Source organism: Schistocerca americana, chromosome 5 (assembly GCF_021461395.2).
Source record: "Schistocerca americana isolate TAMUIC-IGC-003095 chromosome 5, iqSchAmer2.1, whole genome shotgun sequence".
In the NCBI taxonomy this organism is placed as follows: domain Eukaryota; kingdom Metazoa; phylum Arthropoda; class Insecta; order Orthoptera; family Acrididae; genus Schistocerca; species Schistocerca americana.
Genome location: NC_060123.1, coordinates 127,001,291 through 127,015,470, shown reverse-complemented (window position 1 = coordinate 127,015,470; position 14,180 = coordinate 127,001,291). Strand labels below are relative to the sequence as shown.

The window sequence follows — 14,180 nt, the reverse complement described above, 5'->3', positions numbered from 1 at the left end:
TGCTCTCGGGAAAATTATGGCTGTCGTTTCCCCTTGGTTTCAGCCGTTCACAGTTCGAGTTGCAGGTTTGGTTGATGTTACAAGGCCAGTTCAGTCAATCATCTAAACTGCTGCCCCTACGACTACTGAAAAGGCTGCTGCCCCTCTTCAGAAACACATGTTTGCCTGGCCTCTCAACAGCTACCTCTCCGTTGTGGTTGCACCTACGAGACGGCTATCTCTATCGCTGAGGCACGCAGGCATCCTCACCAACGGCAAGGTCCATGGTTCATGGGGGTAGGATAAAATATTTAATGTCAACAAACCAAAGCCCCGACTGATGGAAATCGTCTGTAATGTAACCTTATACAGTACTTCGATTTTCTTTCTCCTGCTAGTTATTTATGTAACAATTGCATCTGCAACAGCTTAGCTGTCGATATGAACTGCGAGATATTCAATAAACTAATGATTTGAGACATTTTTGGTGTGGTTTAAGTGCTTAACACTCGCGTGTGCCCATTATGGCTTGTTCTACGTCCTCTTGTCACGGCTACTTCTGCTTACTCGCAGATTCGTGTGTCGGGCAGTAGAATTGTACAAACAGCTGTTTTAAGCGGTTCTTCGTGCAGCAAGAATGAGTAACTTTAATATTTTTTAAAAAATACTTGTAGTGCGCCTTAGCAGCCAAAATTTTGATAGTGCATTTCTTTCGGTGTATTCTTTTTGTGTGAAAAATTTCAGGGTAGGTTTCGACATGTCGGACTGGATTATTTCCTTGTAAGCTGTAAGACACTAGAATCTTATTCAGGGTGACGACAGTCCAAATCTTCGTCCAGCCACCCAAATTTTGGTCTTTTGCGGCTTTCCTAAATCGTTTGCAGAGAAGGTCGCGATGCTTCCTTCGTGAAGGGCCCGGCCGACTTTTTTCGCACCATTCCCCAGTCGGCTCTAGTTTTCCCTTTGTAATGACGACGTCGTTTACGGAACGGCGAAACGTAGTCTTCCTTCTTTCTGATAGCTGATAACTGTGGTGACATTTCAGAATGAAATCGCACCAACAGCGCTGGCTTCTGCGCAGAGGCCACTTATCAGCGGCTATCTGTGAGATGAATCATCTCACCTAGCAAAAAGCGCAAGGCGCCTATGGAGATAGCAGGCGTGTATGGGCGGCTGTCGAGGACCCAGTAGTCTCCATGTGAAGGGTAGACATGGCTGACGTGTGGGACCACCTACTGCTTCTTCTGCTGACGCATCAAACAGCGCATGTCTACTCCCTAGGTGAGTAAGCAGCGTTCCTTCTCGTCATCGTCCATGAAACTTCGGTACCACGGGCGAAGACTCACCACGGAAGCGAACACAAGCGAATGAGCAGTCGCTTTTATCTGTGACCAAACGTTTATGCTAGTAGGAACGAAAGACAACACGAGATAACTCACGTAGCCTATAAACAGCGCGTTATTAATTTATGACGCTAATAACCATCACACTGGGTATGAGACCGTATAGTTACAGCCACGATCCAAGACTTTAATATTCACAGACGATTATTTCTCATGGCGAGCGTCCTCGTTTTGACGAAGTGAGCACAACCGGGTAGGAAAAGAAGAATGGCTCTGAGCACTATGGGACTTAACTTCTGAGGTCATCAGTCCCCTAGAACTTAGAACTACTTAAACCTAACTAACCTAAGGACATCACACACACACACCCATGCCCAAGGCAGGATCCGAATCTGCGACCGTAGCGGTCGCGCGGTTCCAGACTGTAGCGCCTAGAACCGCTCGGCCACCCCGGCCGGCGAAAAGAAGAACTTAGATGTCTCATTTTGTACGAAATGTGAAATGCGTGGAGGTAATGCACTCAATACTGAATCGCAGTTCCAGCTCTCCTTATCATTAGTCCGCAACTTTGCACATATGTCGGCTGACGCTTTTCACTAGCTTCCTATTACAACTGAAGAGGAAATTTAAAAGGAGAACACTAATCACCGACGACCAACATAAACTGAAGAAAGGCTAGCGTTAACAGTCTGGTTATTAGGAACTGCAGACATTTACCTTAGATACTGTTCCGCATTTCAATGGCTGCTGTATAGGGTGATTCAGCTGCCCCTACCGCTGCTGTTCTAGGCAACCCGCAATGTAATAGGTGGCCTCCACAAACCCGCGCAAGGTTTTAGTATTCTGTCGCTCGTACAGAAGAAATTAACAGGAACTTTTTGTATGAAATTTAATGTAGTTAAGTTTAGTACTGGAACACGTCTTCGCTAGGGGCCATGGTTTCCGACTTAACCAAGAAAAACGTACAAAGTGACCTTCAGATGCACCCCCACTTCCCCAGTTAGCCCCCACTGGTCAGGATTCCTAGTGTGTTATTCGTGGCACTCCCTGCCACTGTACAAATATCTACACTCTAGTAATTATTTCCCACATCCTACGTTTTTTGGTCTTCACTGTCTAGTCTTATTACGCCGCTGGCTTTGGCGAACACTTACAAATTGTGAATCTAACGTTTACATAAATTTTACCTAACAATTTTGTGAATTTTAACAGCATAAAATGAACAATTACATCGTCTGTCATTGAGTCACTCCCCATCTAACAATGAAAAGGAAAAGAGCGACATTGATCACTGAGGATCAGATCACTCACTCCCGACATCATAAGCGTAACACTTTTAAAATCTCAGCTCCATCCTCTGGGCCCATGACACCTGTCCTACCCTTGTGAGGCCTACTGACTGACCCTCGGTTTCGTGGACAGGAAATATGGTTAAATAATGTCCATAACAAAGACTAACTTGACAGCCTCCGGTTACAAGGCTGGCCGGTGTGGCTGAGCGGTTCTAGGCGCTTCAGTCTGGAATCACGCGACAGCTACGGTGGCAGGTTCGAATCTTGCCTCAGGCCTGGATGTGTGTGATGTCCTTAGGTTAATTATGTTTAAGTAGTTCTAAGTTCTAGGGTACTGACGACCTCAGGTGTTAAGTCCCATAGTGCTCCGAGCCATGTGAACCATCTGGCTACAAGGTTAGTGGTGAACATCTTGAGCACATCGTATTGTTCAAATATACTGCCGGAAAAAATTAGTACACCTGGAAAGACGACGTCGATTTTGATCTGATGATGGCATACGCCACCTTCGGGGTAGTAGATGTACTGATAATAGTTTTAACGTCGTCCGCCTACAGATAGCGCAGTGGTATAGCTACCAGTAAGTCATCCGTGACTACCATTCAATATGGAATGTTCACAGCCAGAAGGCACAGTGTACTGCAAACGTGTGAAGCAAGTAGGAAATCATTCCATGGACACACACTCATCCTTTCCACAGCCAACTGCATGAGTTAGAAACAGGTCAAACTGTGACCTTCGGAGTGGTGGAGGAGGGTAGGTGGTCCTGTTGGGGAATAGCCACACAAGCTGGACATGCTGTGTCAGTGGTAAAACGATGGTGGTATCAGTAATCATGTGAATATTCTCACACCCATTGGACGATGCTCTGGAAGTCCACCCAGTACAGACGCCTGCCAGGGCAGCAGTAGCAGACCACACAGCTACCACAGCACAGAGAAATGGCTTGTGAACCAAGATGTGTCAAAACGAACTGTTGTGAACCAGTTATTAGTGGTTGAACTACGGCAAGCTCATCTTTAGCTAGACTTCCACTCACGCCGCAGCACCGATTGCATGGCTCAACTGGCGCTGTCAGAGGATCACTTAGAAGATGGAATAATGTGCTGTGGTGTTCAGAGACGAAAATCCATTCCTCCTGCAAGCAAGTGACTATGCAGGCCTGTCTTGTAGAGTACATTCCTCCAATACACACTAGAAGTAGGGCAAGTGCGGTGTCACCCCATGTTGCACTGTTGCCAAATTTATTCAATACGGAGGAGTCAAGATTTCGACAATAGATTTGAGAATGTCGCAATGACGTCATGGTGGGAAGTTCAAATGTTGATGGGAAAATAGGTCGACTGGGCTACCTCCACTAACCTAATCCCCTCCCCTCCCCCGTGCCCTCTCCCTCCCCATCCCTCTCCCTAGGAAATGGCGTTAAAATCTGGGCATGAAAATAGGTCAATTGAGCTACCTCCACTAACCTAACAGAACGGCGGAAAAATTTAGGCTCGAAAATAGGTCACTTGGGATACCTCCACTAACCTGTCATCCAAGCACCACCTCTACCTTGGAACTGGTGGGAAAAAGACTCAGCCATGCTGGGCTGCTGGACAGGATGGATGTAAGTCTTTATATAGCAATCATTGTTTATTTAAACAATTGGAGCTGTCATTGGCACTAGCTCCATCCACTGTGTTCCCATGAGGTCTGGAGTTCGACTGATTCGACTGATCTAGTACACAATACCACCAACAAAGAGTGCTACCGTCCCTCCAGTGACATAGTCCAAGATGGCTGTCTGGGGAAAAATAGGCGAGGTAAGGACTCAGTCTGTGTCCAGCTGCTGGAAAGAGTAAGGAGTGTACATTATTTATTTTCAGTAGGAAGTTGGAGAAATTTATTTAGGGATGGATTTAATGTGATTTATTTATTATGCTGATACAAAACATTCGCCCTGACGTGCTTGGGGTCCCAATACATAGCCTTCAGACCTGCAAACTACTCCTAAATTGCAGAAATAATTCAGTACACTGATGTACAGACACACAAACGTCTCATAAACTTTCAAAATAATGCCTGCAAACACGTTCAGTAATTGTAAACTGTAAAAATAATGTATTGGACAGCCTACAGACCTGCAAAGTACTAGTAAATTACCGAAATATTGCAGTACGCTGATGTACAGAAAACCAAATAACTCATAAATTGTCAAAATAATGCTTGTAAAACGTTATGCAAACACGTTCACTAATTATAAACTGTCGACATAATGCATTGCACAGCCTGCAGACATGTTCACAAAATAATGCAGTAGACTGATGTACAAACAAGTTCACTAGGCATAACACGGAATTCATTCTTCCTGAGGGTCCTAACGAGGCACATCACCCAAGGAACAGCATCCTGCCAGAGATGGTATAACCTCCCCACAAAAAATTCCTTAACCTACAAATAGTAAAAATATGACTAATCTCTCAATAAAATTGTGGCTCACTTACAACCTTTCAATAATTGACTGTGAATTTAAACTGGTAAATTTTGGACGTCAGCAGTGCTGCGTCATGGCCCTGAAAGATCATTCTGAATAAATTGAAAATTCTTACCTCAATAAGGTCGCCGGATAACGCATATATATCTGCTCCTATAAGAAATTTTTCTGGCACAGCCCAGTGCAGTGCTGGCCGATAGATTTGTCATATGTAAAAAGAAACAACTGATTTTTCATTATAATAATCGGGATGACCATGGATTGGAGAAATTAGTAAATTCTTTAAATTGAGGTGAATGATTGTCAAAGTTAATTTTTATAAGAAAAATTGTTATTAAGAGATTTTTTTTAAAAACATTTACGTGGGACTTAATATAACAATTGTACATATGCGCGACGCTGCTTTTACCTTATACCACATCGCTCGCACGACCGGCCCAGCCAACTCCATACACACGACTGCTCGTTGCTACTACTACTACAACTGCTACACAGCTCCTACTGCTGACAACACTGTTCTCTGGTCTGAGATTCTCTTATAGCTTACATATCGCAGGCAGCGCGTGAGCAATCCATCGAAATTACATCTGCTCGAGTGCTCTAGCAAGAAATTCCTTAATCATGGACCTCTTACAATGGGAGGTCTGCTTCAACTTGTCTTTGAACACTTGAACAAAGGAGACATCACGTTGTTCCCAGAACTTTACATATACCTTGCCCCCATCTTGCTCGGACCAGTCTGTAGAGACTCCTATGTCCCAGAACAGAGGATGTCTTGTGAATGAATTGAGTGTTCCGGTTGGCTCTTACTGAATTTAATAACCAAATTACTGATGTTGTCGGTGTGGGAGCACTGTCAACCACTTTTTTCTGCAGAAGAGACTTTCAGCAGCAAAATTATTTTGTACAGATCGCCATTTGCACTGACAGTTAAACCCTGCAAAAGTCATCTACTGACAACACTTTCACATTTACACTGCTCTATCACTGACGATGGAAGCTTTCAGCTTGAAACCAACCTCCAACCCGGCTATATAGCACCACATACCATACTGATGTATTAAACACACAATTCGTACCCTGTGCCATACAAAATGACCACTTATGGATCCTGCATATGGGTATCGACCATGAGACTCTCGTACATACACCACGAAAACTGGCAGCAGAAGCACATGGAACGTATATAGTCCTTGCAGCAGAAGATATTCCCCAGGAGCCCTGTAGATGCACACAATACACACTACAATCGATGTTCTCCCAACCAAATAAAGACGATAAATGTGCAGAAGCAGTCAACCGGACAATTTACATGGGAAGGAATAATGGTCGTGTGCAAACACATATAGATATTGAATCTTCTCAAATTTCCACGGAGAACGCACATGATCACGAAGGCTGTCCAACGCATACCACTCCTGCCGTTAGCTGGAAACGTGACTCATTCCGTCTATAGGCCACAGCCACGACGTACTCCTCGCACACCAGACAGAATCGTCATAGGAAACTGGCCTCTTGTATATTTGATCGCTATACTTACAATTAAATATTACGATTGCGGTCTCAATTGCACGACATTTGACAATGAGCGAAACTTCAGAAATTCCCCCTGCAGACGGCTGTGGCTCAGGAAATTGAAATATCTGTGCCATTCTTATGGCTAGACATAGTTTTTCAAGTAAAGAAAAATCTTTCATATCCATTGCTATCGCAGTATTCCACGTGAAACCCATAACTTCCTTACGACTTGACATAGTCATTTTCTTTTCACAAGTCGGAACACACACACGTACTTTACAAGCCTGATGCTCAAGGCGAACATATCACGCATCCCCCACTACGAAGTAAGAAAATTCATTACTGGGTTTAGGCGATATTTGATTGAGAATGATCACAAACAGTAGATGGTGTGCTGATTGAGGTCGTAAGAAATGTACATATCTGTAGTGCTACGCTGTCCGGTAGAAATGCTGTCTGTGATTTGGAATCAAGTCTTTCCATTCAGCTACATACCTCCGTTGGATCCTTTGGAGAATTTTTTTAATGATTTCAGCCACTAGTGAATCATATTTCTGGCACTCTCATATCTCGAAACGAGTCACCTTTCTCGAACCTATCTCCTACAGTAAAATTCCAACGTGGTTTTAGATAGTCTCTATGCATCTTGTAACTGCTCCTCAGACTCTGCACTACCATCCCTCCAGTTCTGCACTTGTAATCGTTCCAATTTAAGTCGAAACTGAGCAGAAGTCGGAGAGAGCTGTATCTACCACATTCTGCAGCCTATGTAGAAACAGGCTGGGCTGAGTTAGTGCTACAGAACCGTGTCCTGACCAGTCGATGAAAATGGGAATGTGTTCTCGTAGATCCGCCAACCGTGTATGATGTGTAAGGCCAGCGCCAAATGAAGCCCATTCTCGCAACAAGACATAGTACAAGGATGGCACGAACAGTTTCGGTGGTGTTTCTTACTGGGAAAATTAGGGAGATTTAACATCATACAGGTACTGCAGTCCGAAGCAGATCCGCGTCCCTCATGGTCTATTTACGTGTATCACCCCAACATTCTATCATCGTTATTCTGTTCCATCCAACAGAGAAAAATTACGAACTATAAAAGTTCCACTAACTTCATCCCATAGGGAACTCGATAAGATTTTTACTGCATCTCTCTGTCTCTCTCTCTCTCTTCCGATATATCGAAAAAAAATACAGTCTGTGTGTCAGGATCGAACACATGCAATGATCCTATTAAATATATAGGTACTGATCCATTGGATCAGATGGCCAGTGATTGAAGGTGCTTGCACAGAGCAGTGTAAAGTGTCAACACCTGTACTATAGGAGGAGAGGAGGAGGATGACCGTATCCGACATACTGTACTATCAGTCGCAATAGAGGCTCCCTGTGTCGTTGTTTGAAACATTGTTTTTTTCTGCTGTAACATGCTTTGTAAACTGCATTCCATTTTGATTTTTCCACCACGACTTCGAGGTCTGGGTCCGGTATCGTGTAAAACATGTTGTGGTTGCTGCCACCACAAGACACACACACACACACACACACACACACACACACACACACACACAGAGAGAGAGAGAGAGAGAGAGAGACACTCGATGATTTTAAATATAAGACAGTCACAAAGTAAGGAGACTGGAAGAGTTTTATGGCATTGTGGAGAGTTTCCAAACTGCTGTTAGAAGGTGATTGACAGCCTCTACATTGAAAACTCATCTGTCACAGTGACGGGATAGCTGATGGCCCTGTGTCCCATTTAGACTTATTCCTCATACTACAGTCATGTAGCCGATCGCTGTTTCGGTGCCAGCCATCCCCAAAGGTGTTGCCTCTCCTCCAAGACTCTTTCTCCATCTCAAACATGCGGTATCAGTCAATCATTATGTGGTATTCAACAGCTTACTAGTGGATGGGTGGGATGGAAAGGAACCGTCGATGTATTGTAATAATAAGCATCACAGTTTAGAGTGCAAACAATTTTAGCAGTTTTGCAGGAATTTCCACACCGACCAGTGATTCGACAGCATGCTTCCCAGTTTCATTATCGTCGCTAAACTGCCCCTCCTCTACTTTACGAGTACCACTGCAAATGTAGATGACTGGGCAGTACATCCATTCAGTACTTATTCTCGAACATATACATCACCAAAGTACACTCCTGGAAATGGAAAAAAGAACACATTGACACCGGTGTGTCAGACCCACCATACTTGCTCCGGACACTGCGAGAGGGCTGTACAAGCAATGATCACACGCATGGCACAGCGGACACACCAGGAACCGCGGTGTTGGCCGTCGAATGGCGCTAGCTGCGCAGCATTTGTGCACCGCCGCCGTCAGTGTCAGCCAGTTTGCCGTGGCATACGGAGCTCCATCGCAGTCTTTAACACTGGTAGCATGCCGCGACAGCGTGGACGTGAACCGTATGTGCAGTTGACGGACTTTGAGCGAGGGCGTATAGTGGGCATGCGGGAGGCCGGGTGGACGTACCGCCGAATTGCTCAACACGTGGGGCGTGAGGTCTCCACAGTACATCGATGTTGTCGCCAGTGGTCGGCGGAAGGTGCACGTGCCCGTCGACCTGGGACCGGACCGCAGCGACGCACGGATGCACGCCAAGACCGTAGGATCCTACGCAGTGCCGTAGGGGACCGCACCGCCACTTCCCAGCAAATTAGGGACACTGTTGCTCCTGGGGTATCGGCGAGGACCATTCGCAACCGTCTCCATGAAGCTGGGCTTCCGCTCACGCCCCAACATCGTGCAGCCCGCCTCCAGTGGTGTCGCGACAGGCGTGAATGGAGGGACGAATGGAGACGTGTCGTCTTCAGCGATGAGAGTCGCTTCTGCCTTGGTGACAATGATGGTCGTATGCGTGTTTGGCGCCGTGCAGGTGAGAGCCACAATCAGGACTGCATACGACCGAGGCACACAGGGCCAACACCCGGCATCATGGTGTGGGGAGCGATCTCCTACACTGGCCGTACACCACTGGTGATCGTCGAGGGGACACTGAATAGTGCACGGTACATCCAAACCGTCATCGAACCCATCGTTCTACCATTCCTAGACCGGCAAGGGAACTTGCTGTTCCAACAGGACAATGCACGTCCGCATGTATCCCGTGCCACCCAACGTGCTCTAGAAGGTGTAAGTCAACTACCCTGGCCAGCAAGATCTCCGGATCTGTCCCCCATTGAGCATGTTTGGGACTGGATGAAGCGTCGTCTCACGCGGTCTGCACGTCCAGCACGAACGCTGGTCCAACTGAGGCGCCAGGTGGAAATGGCATGGCAAGCCGTTCCACAGGACTACATCCAGCATCTCTACGATCGTCTCCACGGGAGAATAGCAGCCTGCATTGCTGCGAAAGGTGGATATACACTGTACTAGTGCCGACATTGTGCATGCTCTGTTGCCTGTGTCTATGTGCCTGTGGTTCTGTCAGTGTGATCATGTGATGTATCTGACCCCAGGAATGTGTCAATAAAGTTTCCCCTTCCTGGGACAATGAATTCACGGTGTTCTTATTTCAATTTCCAGGAGTGTATACCAGACAGTATCCTAGCACCTCGAGCATAGTGCGTAATTTTACGATCTTTCTCTATGCAAATGTGAATCACAGGGCATTCTCGCATCCTTATTATAAAGTTAGAACTGAAAGATCCCGTCGCACTGTCTTTGACCAATCCACCCTGCGGCACCGTTATCGATTTAATCTGCAGCTGACCAGAATAGACTACTACGTTCAGCGTCTCGTGAATGAAAGGAGCTTGCCGAATCCATAACCGCTGTTCCACACCCATCCAAGTGCACAAGATTTCTTCAGATGGGCGCATGTCGAGGAGGTTAGCACCCCCTTATTGGCGTATAGTAGTAGATGTGTATAGTTGAACTTAAACACACACACTCCTAAGGTTACACGGTTCTGCACTTAAAACAGGCAATAACGTTAGATTTGTGCAGTTTCCGACCTATTGGTCATTTGGGATACAACGTTGTTAATATTCCAGTGTAAGAAATATATTTCCAGTGCATAAAAATACATCCTACTTGCAGATATCTCTACGATAAACTATGATAACAAACTATAAAGTGAAAAAACTACTTCCTTAAAACATCGATTCTTTGTTATACATTCCCAATATAGCTTTCCAGAGATATATAGTGTCCACTGTTTACATCTAATCACGGTTCAGAAATTATACTATGCTCGCATCATTCCTATATAAAATGATCGTTACTAATGGAGAATACTTTTTACAAGAAAACTGATAAACGCATAGCAGCGAAGTTTGACATGTGAAATTACACGTCATGCCGCAAGTAACTCTGCAAACAGAACATCTGTCAAGCAGATGTATACACGTGGATTGCAGTCTCTCACAAAAACCTATCGCTAACTTAGAATCATCGTAGATATGAAACTGATGTCTCGATTTTACACCAATAATGCGACAGAGGAACGGAGTACATCGCATAAATCTTCGTACGTTTGGAGGAATGTGTCGAAACAGGTTGGTCACATTTCATTAGACATGAGATGGATCTCCTCTGATGGCCGAGAGTTTGCTGTTGACGATCGCAAGTAGACAGTGCTCTAAGTCACACACAGGAGACGCGGTTGTACACGAGTCGAACGCAGGCTACGTCAGAAAACTGATGCATCCTCACAGAACAGCGGAAAAATATGATCAAATGACCTGCAGCAACATCTCCCTCCCTCTCTAGAATGCATCATCAGTTTACCATTAAATCGTACCTCATTACAACTGCATCTCAACCAATCACTCTGTCATCCTTTAACGCAGATGCAAGTAAGTTTACAGGCAGATGGTTCTCTGTTTTCAAATTCAAATGGCTCGAAGCACTATGGGACTTAACATCTGAGGTTATCAGTCCCCTAGACTTAGAACTACTTAAACCTAACTAACATAAGGACATCACACACATCCATGCCTGAGGCAGGATTCGAACCTGCAACCGTAGCAGCAGCGCGCTTCATGACTGAAGCGCCTAGAACCGCTCGGCCACAGCGGCCGGTTCTGTTTTCCTGTGAAGCGTGAAATACAGTAATCAATTCGCATGTATCACTGTTACCTCAATAGACATACAGTAGAACGTTGCTTCAATGGAAAGTAAAAATGAGTTTCCTTGTGGTAGCAGCAGCAGCATCATGATTTACATCATAATGGACACAGACCTCCAAGTCGTGATGAAAAAAAAAATCAAAATGTAAGGCAGTGTACCAAGCATGTTACAGCAGAAAAAAACAACGTTTCAAACAACGACACAGGGAGCCTCTCTTTTGCGACTGATAGTATAGTCTGTGAGATAGGGTCATTCTCCTCCTATAGTATGGGTGTTGACACTTTACACTGCTCTGTGCGAGCACCTTCAATCACTGGCCACCTGATCTAATGCATCTGTACTTACATATTTAATAGTATCGCCGGTTGTGCTCGATGCTGGCATGCAGACTGTATTTGTTTTCAATATATCGGAAGAAAGATAGAGATACAGTAAAAATGTTATCGAGATCTCTGTGGGATGAAGTTAGAATGGCTTTTATAGTTCGTAATTTTTCTCTGTTGGGTGGTACAGAATAACGATGATAGAATGTTGGGGTGATAGACATGAATGGACCATGAGGGACGCGGATCAGCTTCGGACTGCAGTACCTGTATGATGTTGAGTCTTCCTAATTTTCCCAATGAGAAACACCACCGTGACTGTTGGTGCTGTCTTTATACTATGTCTTGTTGCAGGAGTGGGCTTCACTTGGCGCTGACCTTCCACATCATACACGGTTGGCGGATCTACGAGAACACGTTCCCATTTTCATCGACTGGTCAAAACACGGTCCTGTAGCACTAACTCAGCCTAGCCTGTTTCTACACAGGCTGCAGAATGTGGTAGATATAGCTCTCTCTCTCTGACTTCTGCTCAGTTCCGACTTAAATTGGAACGATTACAAGCGCAGAGCTGCAGAGATGGTAGGGCAGCTTGTTAGGAGCAGTTGCAAGATGCATAGATACTATCTAAAACTACGTTGGAGATAGGTTCGAGAAAGGTGACTCGTTTCGAGATATGAGAGGGCCAGAAATATGATTCACTAGTGGCTGTAATCATTAAAAAACTTCTCCAAGGGATCCAACGCAGGTATGTGGTTGAATGGAAAGACTTGATTCCAAATCGCAGACAGCATTTCTACCGGACAGCGTAGCAATACAGATCTGAAAAGCCTGTGTACATTTCTTACGACCTCAATCAGCACACCATCTACTGTTTGTGATCATTCTCAGTCAACCATCGCCTAAACCCTGTGGATATAACAGAAACCTCTTACGTGGCATCAAGACAGAATGCATTAAAAATACTAGAGAAATATGTAGTGGCGGCATGAGGGAGTTGTAAATACCAGCTTCGTCCCTCTTTCCTTAGCCGAATCACTTGCTAAATTTGGTGATTTTGCTACGAGCTTACATCGTCTGCGACATGTGACCGCGCTGTTGGTCTGATAACATACACTCCCACGAACACCATCTACATTCTGTGTCATGGTATTTGTCTGGAAAAACCACTTAATTTGGAGGTAATGCCATACCTTGATTTATAAGTTTTTTATAGTTTTTAATATGGATATCGTTAGCGATACGTGTGAGCACCTATAGAACCAGGTCCGATTCTGATAATAACATGGTCGTTGCGATCGTGTTTTTAACATCTGGCGGGTTGAAGCACGATTAAGCCTTTCTTTCTAAGACACTGTGGTACCACTCGCAGGAGAAAATTATGAGACATGTCCACCCATTTTCGCACAGTATTGATTCGTATCGCCAGCAATCAGTTATTGGTGGATTATTATACTTATTAGTAGGGGATGCGTGATAGGTTCATATTGAGCATCAGGCTTGTAAAGTATGTGTGTATGTTCCGATATTTGTAAAGAAAATGACTATGTCCAGTCGAAAGGAAGGTATGGGTTTGACGTGGAATACTGTGACAGCAAAGGGAATGAAAGATTTTTTTCACTTGGAAGAGTACGACTAATCATAAGAATGGTACAGATATTTCAATTTCCTGAGCCACAGTTGTCAGCAGGGGCAATTTCTGATACTTCTCTCATTGTCAAATGTCGTGCGATTGAGACCACAATCGTAATAAGTGTAGGATCAAATACATAAGCAGCCAATTTCCCATGACGATTCTGTCTGGTGTGCGAGGAGTACGTCGTGGCTGTGGCCTATAAACGGAATGAGCCACGTTTCCAGCTAATGGCAGGAGCCGTCCAAATGGAGAGTCCGGTTGGGGTACAGCAATGTAGCTGGTTTAACTGTGTCGCCCTCAAGACGGCTGAATAGTGAACTAATAGGTGGTATGTGTTGGACAGCCTTCGTGATCACATGTGCTCTCCGTGGAAATTTTAGAAGATTCAATATGGACGTGTGTTTGCGCAGGACTGTTATTCCCTCCGATGTAAATGCTCTGGTAGACTGCTTCTGCACATTTCCGGTCTTTATTTGGTTGAGAGAACATCGATTGTAGAGTGTGTCGCTGCATCTAGCA

General features: G+C 44.9%; 1 protein-coding gene across 1 annotated transcript in view; it reads left to right on the top strand.

The window, feature by feature from the left end:
• Positions 1 to 1,226: 1,226 nt before the first annotated feature.
• LOC124616679 overlaps positions 1,227 to 14,180 on the top strand; it is a 79,158-nt gene continuing 66,204 nt past the window's right edge. The window contains exons 1-2 of the mRNA XM_047145009.1: positions 1,227 to 1,260; positions 12,380 to 12,526. The gene's annotated coding sequence lies outside the window, so the exon portion shown is untranslated. The remainder of the gene's footprint in view (positions 1,261 to 12,379; positions 12,527 to 14,180) is intronic.